Source organism: Lepisma saccharinum, chromosome 28 (assembly GCF_977018435.1).
Source record: "Lepisma saccharinum chromosome 28, izLepSacc3.1, whole genome shotgun sequence".
NCBI lineage: Eukaryota > Metazoa > Arthropoda > Insecta > Zygentoma > Lepismatidae > Lepisma > Lepisma saccharinum.
Window position 1 is genome coordinate 20,151,619 of NC_139256.1, and position 9,874 is coordinate 20,161,492.

Genomic DNA, 9,874 nt, shown 5'->3' on the forward strand with positions numbered 1-9,874 from the left:
GAAACGGAACTAGCAGCCTCGTGGTTAGCAGAATGGCAGACGTGAGTAAGATAGAATTACTGAACAATGGCAACTATCATGTCTGGGCACTAAAGGTAAGTGCAGTGCTGCGAAGTAAGGGATTGTACAAGGACGCAATATTGAATGATGAACCAACAGAAGAAAAGGCTAGAATTGTTTGGGAAAAGAAAAATGACGAAGCTTTTGGTGTCATAGTTGTTACTTTATCGCCCGACCAGGCTGGACTGTTCATTAACGAGACATGTGGAAAAACAGTGTGGGATGAACTTAAACGCATTCACACGGGAAACACACAGGACAAAATAATAGATATAGGTGTGGAAATGAAGAATATAAAAATGGGTGAGAAGGAAAGTGTTGACGAATATGTTTTGAGAGCACGAAACATAATGTCAAAAAGTGCTGCATTGGGTCAACCAATTACGACACGAGAAGTAGTGTATTGGGTCAACCAATTACGACACGAGAAGTAGTGTATCATATTGTACGGGGTATTCATCAAAAGTATGAAAACGTCGCAGCAGTATTACGAGCACAAAGGGGTGCGACAATTGAAGAAGTGCAAGATACCTTAAAAGAAGAAGAGGTTAGGTTACATAAAATGGACTACAATGAAATATCCGAACAGGCATACAAGGCACGGGATAAGAAGTATTGGAAAAATAAAGAAGCTGTGCGAAGATGCTGGACGTGTGGAAAAGTAGGACATTTTTCGAAAGAATGTTGGCACAATAAAGAAGGTGGGAAAGCTCAAGCTAGGAGACCTTCTACGTCTACCTTTGCATCTACATCTTCTAAAACACCGAAGGGAAAAATGAAACAGACGGGATTCACATGCGAAGACAACATGGAAGCTGCTTACATTGTATACGACATGCAGGAAGACAGAAGAGAAGTGCAGGTATGGTGTATAGATTCTGGTTGTACATCTCACATGACAAATAAAGAAGACTGGCTGATAAATTAGAAGAGAAGTGCAACTTGCGGAGGAAGGAAAATCGATGGAGGCCAAAGTGCAAGGTGACATTAAGGTATCAACAGTCACAAATGATGGCCAACTTCACGATGTGTGTATTTATGATGTATTATATGTACCTGATTTGCGTTTGAATTTATTGTCAGTTAGAGGTTTGGTGAATCATGATAATGAAGTGTTGTTTTCCAAAAATAGTGCAAGGATAATTGACAAAAATGGCATGTTAGTGGCAGAAGCACAGGAAAAGAATCGTATGTACACGTTACAAACTTATGTAAGATCAGATGTAAGTCATTGTAAGGATGCATGCTTAAGTATGGAAACTAATGTAAACAATGAAAAATACATGTGGCACAGAAGATTAGGTCACTTGAATGAAAAATATTTAAATAAAATGAAGGACAGTGATATGGTAAGAGATTTAGATTTTAAGCAAACTTCAGAAAAATTAGAATTGTGTGATGCATGTACAAAAGGAAAAATTGTACAACTTCCTTTTAAACAAAGCAATGATGTATGTGAGAAACCACTAGATTTGATACACATGGATTTATGTGGACCTGTAGAAAAAGAGTCATTGGGGGGTGCTAAATACATGTATGTTATTGTAGATACTTACAGTAGAAGGGTGTTTGTATACTTTCTCAAAACTAAAGATGAAGCTTTGGATTACTTTGTAAAATTTAAAAGCCAATATGAAAAGGAAGCTAACAATTGTATAAAAAGTGTAAGGTCAGACAATGGTACTGAGTTTGTTAACAGTCAATTTCAAGAGTTGTTTAACAAAGAAGGTATTGATCACCAGTTAACTGTTCCATACAGTCCACAAAGTAATGGTATTGCTGAGAGAGCAAACAGGTCACTACTAGATATGGGAAGAACAATGTTAATTGATGCAAGGTTACCCATAGAATTTTGGGCTGAAGCGGTTGCAACGGCAGCGTACATCAAAAATTGTATACCTACCAAGGATGGTGGCACAAAAACTGCAATGGAAAGATGGACGGGAAGGAAGCCTACAGTAAAACATATGAAAGTATATGGATGTGTGGCATACAGATACATTCCGAAGAAGTGTAGAAGCAAATTTCAACCAAAGGGAGAAAAGGAAATATTTGTTGGGTATTCCAGAAAAAGGAAAGCATACAGACTGTACAACCCCAAAACAAAACAAATACATGAAGCTAGAAGTGTTGTGTTCGATGAAAGAAACTGTGGAGGCTTACTGATGAATTGTAATTTGGAAGAGCAACTAGAATTCAACAACTTGAAGTATAAACATGATGAAGACAGGGAAAGTAAGCAACATGACAACAGCAATGTCCATTTGCATGAATCGAAGGTAGAAGAAAGAGGACCGGACATATTTCTTGACTTAACACCTGAAGATCTACCAGAAGAAATACAAACAGATGAGTTAACCATAGAAGACAGTGGAGCCAAAAGAAGTGGACGGAAGAAAGGAGAAACAAACGAAGTGTTAAAAACAAGACACAAAGAAAATTTGAAAAGAAATTAAGATCAACTTAAAAGTCTAGGTGTGAAAAGATCTGAGAGGATAAAAGCAAGAGAACAAACAAATTTTGCACAAGATGTCGTACCACAAACCTTCGATGAAGCTATGAGTTCAGCGTACAGTGAAAATTGGAAGATTGCAATGAACGAAGAGATGCAAGCATTGGAATCACATAATGTTTGGACATTAGTTCCCAGAGAGGAGAACATGAAGGTTGTAAGAAGCAAATGGGTATTTAGTACAAAGGAGAACATGGATGGGACAATATACAAAAGAAAACCAAGATTGGTGGCAGTTGGTTGCAGACAGAGAGAAGGCCTTGATTATGAGAGTTCGTTTTCACCAGTAATAAGAATGGAATCAGTACGTGTATTGTTAACTGTGGGAGCACATTACAAAATTAAAGTAAAACTCTATGATGTAAAAACTGCATATTTATATGGTAACTTAAGGGAAGAAATATACATGGAACAACCAGAAGGGTTCATGGAAGATAGGCATAAAAACAAAGTTTGTACATTACAAAGAAGTTTGTATGGGTTACCACAATCAGGTCTTTGTTGGAATGAGAAACTGAACGAAGTTCTCACCAAAATAGGTTTCAAAAGATTGGAAAGTGATCCTTGTATCTATAAACTGACAGGACAAGAACTTTTGTACATAGGAGTATATGTTGATGATTTTTTGGTAGTAGGTCCAAATAATGAAAGCATAGATAAGATAATGCAAATAATTCAGAAATATTTTGTAATTCAAGAGAATAATAGCTTAAGTTCATTTTTGGGTATGGATATAATTGTAACTGAAGAAGGTTATCAGTTGTCACAAAAGGGTTATATTTCAAAAATATTAAAGAAGTATGAACTTCATGATTGTAATCCAGTGAAAACACCAGGTGATTTGAACCAAGATTTGCACCAGTTGATAAAACAAAGTACTTACAAATGTTAGGCTCACTTATGTATTTATCTGTAGGGTCAAGACCAGATATAGCTTTTTGTGTGAGTCAATTGTCAAGGTATAGTAAAGATCCAAGGGAAATACATCTAGCAGCAGTAAAAAGAGTATATAGATATTTGAAAGGTACGTGCAATTATGCATTAAATTTTTCAAGTGAAGGTGGTAAGCTTGAATTATGCACGGATGCAAGTTGGAGTACAGCAGTAGAAGCAAAATCTCGTACTGGCTATCTTGTCAAGGTTGGAAACTCAGTCATCAGCTGGAAAAGCAAATTACAGAATTTGGTTGCTTTGTCTACTTGTGAGGCAGAATTGATTGCATTATGTGAAGGTTTGTGTGATATAAAATGGGTCATAAGTTTAATATCAGAATTAGATGTTGGAAATTTTGTAAATAGACCAGTGATTGTTAAAACTGATAGTAAATCAGCAATTGATTGGATCTCAAGTAACAATGTAAAGGCAAGAACTAAACATATAAATAGAAAATATAATTTTGTAAAACTGGATGTAGCAAATGGGAATGTGTATCTTCAACATGTAAATTCAGAAAATCTAGAAGCTGATATACTAACTAAAAATGACTAAATCAAAAATGGAGAAAATATGTAAGGGCATATTCATGTAAAAGTAGAAATACTATTGTTAGCGCGTAATGTTCGCAAAGGGGGGAATGTTGCGGACTGGCAACTATGCTCACTTTACGCGGGATTGAAGAGTCTGTGGGTATCCGGTAGAATGGCGGTCTCGAGGTGAAGACGTCATAGAAATTTGAACAATTTTGTATCTTACCGTTTTGGCAGTAATAAATAGTTGTTATTGTTAACATATGCGTCGTCGTATCTGTAAGATCCTAGAAACGGAACTACATATTCATTTGCCTGTGAAGCATATAGGCTAATATTTTTTAAGGCAATGGTTCCGAATGTTTAATGATTTTTTTCAGTCTCATAGAAGAAAGACCAAGTAGGCTATTGCACAATTGTAGAAATTATTCTTGCAGTAAATTTGAACCTTGGGATTAGCAATTACTATCTTTGAAGTTTTGAGGGGTGCAATTTATCGGTGAAAAAAAGATATAAAAAGCACCTTACATAAGCATGTGTGCTTCCCATCAACAGGGCATTTTTCGTTCATAGAAGAAAGAGAAAGTGTCGTAGCATAATGAAAATGATTGTGAATGTAATTACCACTGTTTCCAGTTCAGAAAAGGGTAACAGTTTGTTATATCGGAGACACATTACTTCATTTTCGCAGAAGAAACTACTTACGGAAATGAGTTTCTGTAGCATTGTGAAAGTTTGTGGAGGTATTTTCTCACCGTAGAATGCTGCTCAACAAGAAATAAGCACTTTTGTATAATAAAATTGCATTTTGTGCAAAGCGACATTATGCCGTTGTTTCCATTATGTCCCTAATGATGGCGTGAGCATCGAAAGTCACGTGGTCTCACCAGTGTTTCCAAACGTGCCCTTTTTTTTAACTATGCTTACCTAACCTAACCGGAAATGATTTTTGAGGGTATCCGTCGATGGTTCGTGGGGCTATTGTGAATGATTTTTGGGGTTATCCATCAATTATTTGTGGGGCTATCGTGAATGGTTTTTGGGGCAACCCGTCAATGGTTTGTGATGACATAATGAACACGAAAGTAGGTATTTTTCGGTTAAGAAGTCGTATTAATGAATATACTGCATACCCACTCCAAATCGACAAAACACAACCACGACGCGCAATGATCCACAGCTGTGTACGCCATATTGTATGTTCCACAACGGAAGAAAGGAACCAAAAGAATTACTTGTTATTCTCATGTAAAAAGCATAATAGCACCTTCAACTATGTTCCGCAATACACAATTCGTAAGTACGAACCATCAGAAACACAAAATATCCAATTTTAAGGTGTCTCCGATATAACGCACTTGTTACCACGAAAAGTCTTATTCATCGGCAAAAAGAAAATGGTTCATTCCATGAAAAGCAGGACATAGAACTGAAAAATTAAAACTGTTCATTTTGGCTTATTTTTTTGCAGGCATGTTGGTAAAGGACCAAAATATCATATTTCAGTGTTAGAAATCGACATGAATTACAAGTTTTGTGAAGTTCGATAAAAAGTAGGTGAAAAACAAGGCTGGAAATTTGTGATTATTGCAGTTGATGACAAGTAGATTTACAGTTGCTACACTATCTAGTTTTGCAACATTGGAAAGAAGTAAATCAGGTACTCATTTCTCAGGAGCACCAATTTAAATGCATTAAGTTTTATAGCTTCGAAAAAAATATTTTAAAACACGTGCGTAGCAGTAACGCAAGTCACAAAAACACACATTTTTTCCAGTATTTATAAAACAAATTACTTCTGTTGCAAAATATATAGTTTACTTGTTTCTATAAGAATACCACAATGAAAAAAAAGTGTTTTTCTTCTTTTGTTGGAATTGCCTAATATACAGCAAAAGAAGTTGTAACGCAAGTCATGATGTATATGAGGTTGGCTAAAATACGGTGCAGAACAACTATTTTTGTTAACTTTCTTAGCTAATACTGAGTAATATGTGTAAATTACACTCTGCTGGCAGTCTTCACCAGACGAAATATTTCACACACGTTCACAGCTCATCAAGAAAAACATACCCATCCTTGTCAATGCATGTGGTCATTATAAATTTGAGTAGGCTCGTTTTACCAAACATTCACCACTTATACTGTATAATTTGTGTTGCACTTGTATTGATTCCAGTACTTTGAAATTAATGTTCTTATCTTAGAACTGTTACTGTAATTCAAAATGTTTCTTTTCATTGCATAAATTGCAATTCTTTACTTTCATTCTTGTATTTTGTTAAGTATCTTGAAACATTTTTCTTTTTTAATTATATGAATTGCAATTCTCCATTTTGCTCACTTGTTGAAATAAGTATTATTTCACTCCTGTTACTATGTGACTTGCTACTCTTGTAACTTGCGAGAAAGTAACTCTACCCTGTAATTATGTTGTTGAGTAGACTAGCTAAACTGAAACTTGTCTACACACTAAATGTAACATGAGCCACAATGTTTGTAACGTGAGTCACTAATATTTTTTTTATAAAAGGGTTCTTTTTGCATACATGTATGTATTATATTTATTTGTGTGATTGATGTTTATTGCATACTCTAGTAGAAGAGCATAATTTCAGTGAAATGTAAGGTTGACAAATCGGGTGTCCACTTTAATGTAGATATTGACAAAAGAGCTGTCTATTGTAATCTAATGTGTGTCACAACATTTAAAAAAAATAATCACAATATAGCCTATAGGAAAAATCTACATTCTTGTGAGTCCTATTGTACCAAGTTATATATATGAGTAGTTATACCTAATGTTTTTAATTGCTGATAACATAGCCTGGATGCATGAAAAACATTGACAAATGAAGACACACGTGTAACACATGTCTGTTAATGTTTTTCATGCATTCAGGATATGTTATCATACTATGTTTTCTTTTTTCAGTTGATAGCAGACACCACTTAGTTCTTCATAATTCTATGAAATCAGTACATTATGAATATTTGAATCCAATCACATGTCTAGAACATTAAGTTTTATGTGTGAATGTCAGATACGTAACGCTTGAATGGCATGAATGAAAACTTGCGACACACAATTTGTCCCAGGATTCTGTAGGCGGAACAAAGTAGTATGTGCCCCAATGGTAACGAACCGATAAAAAATCTGGTAACAGTTCGTTATATCGGACACACATTAAAATCAGATATTTTGTGTTTAGCATGGTTCGTACTTCCCAACTGTGTATTGCGGAATAGTTTAAGGTTCTATTACGCTTTTTACACGAAAACAAACACAATTTTTCACATACAGAGTGATTTCTTTGATTCCTTTCCTCGCTTCCATAACACACAATATGGCGGTCACATCTTGACTCACGTTCTGGGTATGCAGTGTTTCCAACCTCCTTCTCCGAAAAATACCTACTATCATGTTCGTTACCAGTGAAAATTGTACATTATGAACGGGTAGCTGACGGATAGCCCCACGAACCATTCACAGATAACGTTAGGTTAGGCAAGCATAGTGAAAAAAAAAAGGATTGGAAACACTGACAGGGGGTATGTCATGAAACGTATGCTGCATCCGGTTTAGATACGGGAGGCAAAATGAAAACAATGGCAATTGTGGTCGGTGAGATATCTCTCTTGAAAATACATGATTTCCCAGTTAAATATATTTCACGATGAAAGAAAATACCTCGACGAACGTTGGAAAGCTTGGAGAAACTAATTTCCGTAAGTAGTTTCTTCTGTAAAAATGAAGAAATGTGTCTCCGATATAAAGAACTGTTACCAAAAATCTTATTTTCGTAGCACTTTAATGGCAAACATTGTTCACCGAAGACGCCATTTTCGTATCTTGCAATTTTACGATTGATGCATTGTTGACAAATTTACCTGTAATCAAATCACTCCACATTCTCATCCGCCATTCTTACACGATCCATGCTCTCCAAGTATGAAATCAACAGTGTGGCAATGCTGTAGACAGCGTAACTAATTGTGAACGTCAAGTGTTCACATCAACTAATATAGTTCCAATACTTGTAAACGGAGAATCATTGTGAGAATAGAAAAACTTATTTTACAACTTCTACATGTTAATGAACAATTTCTACACCTCACCCCAACATGTTAACCTCAGATAAATCATTGCGACTAATTATTTTGCGAGTATAAGCAGTAGCATAGAAATTATAGAAGGGTCCAGTATTGTAAATTCTTGCCATTATTGACATAGAGTAGGACCACATTTCATGGAATGTCCCATTCCTGTTAATCTAAGTCAATGAATGTGAGTACCATTTATGGTTCTACAGACATCAAAATGGAACATGTCAGAAAAATGTGTACCTCTATAATCCGATAATGTGTGAAAAGAACAGTGTCTGGTTTATAGGAAGAAATGTCTTATCTAAAACACAATTCAGGGTACAAGATTTACACCATAAACATTGGCTGATACAAGTAATATTACCATTGAGTAACATACTACTGCACGATGTTTGTCTTACGCAAGGGAAAGAACGGGAAACACAATAGAAGAGGTGCATGCAATTTCCAACAGCAATTTGGAGCTACACTTGACTGACCTGCACAAACCTACATCTCTCAACATGTGACAATTTGCTGAAATCATGAAGAGTATTGTTGTTGAACACTGCACTGTTACTTCTTGTTACAAGAATAGATGGGTACATACATAACCTTTGGACAATTTGTTTTCTTTCTTGCCATTATTGACATTACGTTATGTTATTCGTTGAAGCAATATGTTCCAAAACGTATACGTGCAGTTGTAATAAGTTAGAATAATAGTGCCTACATTTGTTACATAAAGGTGTAATGACATTGTTTGCTCACCCTGTACATTGATATAAAATTCATTCTTATCCATTAATACTGAAATTACATTCTTATTCTGCAGTAAAGCGGTTACATTTAAAACTTGTCAGCAAGTTGCATTTAAAACTTGATCCTAAAAGCTCTCTACAAACATGTACCTCTTCTAAGGATAGTCACCCTTCTAAAAAAACATTTCACTTCGGGTATGGTTTACTCGATTAAAAAACTAAGAATCCCGATATTCAAATTTGATTCTAGACGAGCTTCCGAATTACTAAGATGCTCAATAAATGTCAACACAAACGAAGAATTAATTTTAATTATTGTATATGTGCAGCATATGCTTTTCAGTTGGACTTGATCTCCGTAACTTTAACGTAAATGTAATACAAGGTTTTAAATAGAGGCAGAAAAAGGCATGATCATTGTCGATATTTTCACAGCAACGAACTACTTTAATCAAAATCAAAAGGCTAGAAAGTGTTCCTTACCTTCCCACAAAAATGATTTGTGAATAATGCTTGACAGTCATAAAATTAACACAATAACATTCACTTTGATTGATTTACATGAGACACATCGAAACCATCGAAGACCGAAACAGCAACAATAAATTCCAAACTTGCATCTCTCAAAAACCACTACTGATCAACGCAATTAACACACTTTCCGCAATACGAACTGTATCGGATATTCGGTGGCTACTCTGTCTCGTCTCCTTGCACCTTTTTTTTCTCTGACGTCATCATCTCGTCTCGTACCGGAAACCTTGCGGAGTCTGTTTAGTCTGTGGCGCTGTGCGGCTGCTGTGGTTCTACGCTTGTGGCACTCATTCACAAATACGGCTGGCTAAAGCTAAACTTTACTTATGCTGACACCATTACCTTTTTTATTTATGGTCTACCGTAAATAAAGGCAATAGTTGTTTTGAAACTATGATTTATGTTATATATGCGTAGACATAATCTACATATTGACAAAAAGATTTTAATTTATT

At 35.4% G+C, this 9,874-nt stretch overlaps 1 protein-coding gene across 1 annotated transcript in view; it reads right to left on the reverse strand.

Moving 5' to 3' along the window:
• The window catches only part of Akt (AKT serine/threonine protein kinase), an 89,012-nt gene extending 79,345 nt beyond the window's left edge, over window positions 1–9,667 (reverse strand). Inside the window, exon 1 of the mRNA XM_083114129.1 lies at window positions 9,369–9,667. The gene's annotated coding sequence lies outside the window, so the exon portion shown is untranslated. The remainder of the gene's footprint in view (window positions 1–9,368) is intronic.
• Between the last annotated feature and the right edge of the window lie 207 nt (window positions 9,668–9,874).